This window comes from Cynocephalus volans, chromosome X, assembly GCF_027409185.1.
Source record: "Cynocephalus volans isolate mCynVol1 chromosome X, mCynVol1.pri, whole genome shotgun sequence".
NCBI lineage: Eukaryota > Metazoa > Chordata > Mammalia > Dermoptera > Cynocephalidae > Cynocephalus > Cynocephalus volans.
In genome coordinates, this window is record NC_084478.1 from 122,740,763 (window position 1) to 122,743,971 (window position 3,209).

The window sequence follows — 3,209 nt, forward strand, 5'->3', positions numbered from 1 at the left end:
GTTTGCATGCAATTTCAGGAAATTCATAGAGCCTACCCATAAACCTTAGGTTAACTTAAAGCATGCTACCTACATCAAAGGGTGTTCACACTCAATAGAGATGAGCTGGGTTGGATCAGATGAGCTTCAGGTGCCCTTCTAGTTCTCCTAGTTTGTAGATGGGCATTCTTGAAGATGGAAGGAAACCTTTAAGACTCAAAAACTTTAAGTGCCAATAGTAAGATGACAGGTGTGGGAGACGCCAGTATTTTAGAAAAGAGGCTTTGTCTAGTATCCCTGATGATTGAAAACCATGTAAGTTTCCTATTCATAAGACCAGCCCTGACTGCAACAGTTCTCCTGGTGGTACCTAATATTCTGAGTATTTGTGAAGTCACCAGAGGTTTGAGAATAGCATGAGGCAAAAGGCGAGTAACACAAGCTCCCCACAGAGCTGTGAACTTTGAGGAAGGCAGCCTTCCCAGGCCCTAGCTCCTGGGGCTCAAGGTCTGAGGGCTGGGGCAGCTTCCCTTTTGCTAAAAGCCCCCCACCTAGCCCTGGCTCTGAGGAGCTTGCCAGTCCCTCTGTGAGCATTATTTAATCGAAACCAAGTATTTATGTTCCCTCTCAGCTTTGTGTAACACTTGAAATTCCTTCCAGATAAACAAGAGAATTGTGGCCAAGAAGGAGCCAAGAAAGAAGTTAGAGATAAGACCTTCAGGCTTGATTTATGAAGCAGAATTTCTGAAAATGCTCACATCCCTCAGTGGCCGGGCAGCAGCTGGCCGGCTTCTCTCTTTCAGCTTCTGGGCCACCTCTCCAGGGCATGCTGAGGCTATTTTGCTGCCCACAGCCTGGGAATTCCACTCTCCTTTTCTCTTATCTCCAGGCTCCTTCCTCATAGTGAGTCATTATGGCAGCCATAGACTTTCAGGCTGGACTTCCTGACTGCAACTGAAACTACTCTGGGACAGACAGCAAGGACAGCATAAGTACACCCAGTTCACAAGCAAGGCTTGCTCGTTCTCCACAAATATGTGCCACCCCAGTCAAAGCCTGTGTTCTCTTAAGAGTCTGGATACTACCCAGCTAAATCCCCTTCACTTTTCTAAATGGCCTTCTTGCTCCCTGTTGGGCTAGGGCTTACAGACACTTCAAACCCATGGTACAGACTGGATCACAGACCCGTCACATGCCAGGCTGGGTCACAGACCCCTTATATACAGGTTGTAAGCCAGGTAATTGGAAGAGATCCTGGGAGCCGTTGACAGAGTTGACATGTTCTTTCCAATGCAAGTTCAGTCCTCAGCTTCTTCAGCAGTAGCAGCAGTTTAGGGCAGATCAGCAGCAGTGGTGGTGGCCTCCCAGAGCATCCTGGGGGCCCTAGCAGCAATAGCCTTCTGCAGCAGTAGCGGCCTCCCTGTGGCTCCCCCAGGGTGTCCTGGGGGCAGGGGGGAGGGGCACTGTGGATCAGAGCCCTTTGTCATTTAACTTAAATCCAATAACCCAGGACACCTGGGTGTGAGTCAGACAACACAGGAACACCTGGGTGCCCACGCGCATCCACAGACAATAGCCAAGAAACACCTGGGTGCATGTGCACAGTTATATTTACATAAATGCTCAGCAAGATTCCAAACTGCCAAAGGATCCTGACCATTTATCCATTTTCCCTACACTCCCCAAAGCCTTGCCTGGGGTTTCATCTTCCAATTTGCAAGGGGGAAAGCATAGCCATAACGGTTAAGAGTTCAGACTCTGGAGCCACACTGTCTAGGTTTAGATCCAACTCTGCCATACTCACTAGCTAAGTGTGTGGCCTGTGGCCAGTTACCCACCCTCTCTGAGTCTCTTTCCTCATCTGTAGAATGGGAATAATAATAATAGCCCTGAACTCTTAGTGGTATATGGATTCAACAATTCCAATTAAAGCACTTAGAACATCACCTTGCTCATAGTTAAGACTCAACAAGTGTTAACTATCATTCTTTACCTATTCGGGGAGGCAAGACACCCTTTTACGTATCCAAAGTGCAAACAGACACCTCGCCTGCTGTTTTCCGTGTCATTACACAGAGCAATGTGTGGAAGCTCTAACTTTGGGCTGTGCAATACCCTGCCATGATAGTAATAACAGATATGACTCAGTGGGCACTAACTATGTTTGAAGCACTGCCCTGAACACTTTACGTGTTTCATTTAATTTAATCCTCACTAGAAACATGAGAGAGGGTACTGTTATTGTCCTTGTCAAAGCACAGAGAGATTAAATAACTATGTAATATAAAACTTCAGTGGGCTTTGTGCAAGGGGTAATTATCATTGGCTGAGGAAATAATGAAATGCCCTATGGAGGAAATAGACCTCTAATTTGATTTTGAATGACATACTAGAATTAGGATAAGCAGAAAGGATGAGAAGGGGGAGTTCCAAGTAAAGGAAAGTATGGAAATGAAAGACAGAAATGAGCCTGGTGTGTGTGGAGTAGAAACTAGACCCACCCGCCTTCTCCAGAGACTACGTAATAGAGAAAGGCAGGAACTCAGGGTAGTAGAATCACTATTCCCATCTCACAGACCAAACAACTTAGCTACTCAGACCCAGATGCAGCAATCTTTGGCTGTCCTGCCCTACTCCATCCACTTTAGATGATCATGTTTCTAAATCATCCCTCCAGGCTCTCCCCAAAATAGCTCGATGGCCACATGCTACACCATCAGTTTCCAAGGTCACAATTTCCCCTTCTCAGTTACTCTATCACTTTTGTGTCTCTCTCATACACCCACCAAGGTGTGGCAAGTGAACAAGCCTTGTCAGGTCTGAGCTAAACTTGGTCCATTCCCTATTTTAGGTTCTCAGAGCAATTAAAATCCACTCCAGAACCTTACTATAGCCCCATGCCTGTCCTCATCTAAATCTCCTGCTTCACTGCTGACTCTGGGGTTTCACCCCAGGCGAGGAGAGCCCTTTAAGAATACTTATATTTGCTATAAAAGCTGGTGAACCTCTCAGCCATATCTGACCATTGGTGGAATGTTGTGGCAGCACATGAAATCAGGAGAGAGGAGTAAGGAGACTTGAGTTTCTAAGGAAAGAGATATAGCCAGAACAATTAGCCCAGGCTAGGAAGGGTCAGTGGCAGCACAGTGTTTTCATATTGTGAGCAAAATATCAATGAAAAGAAAAGCCTCTCTCCTTCCTTCCTTCCTTCCTTCCTTCCTTCCTTCCTT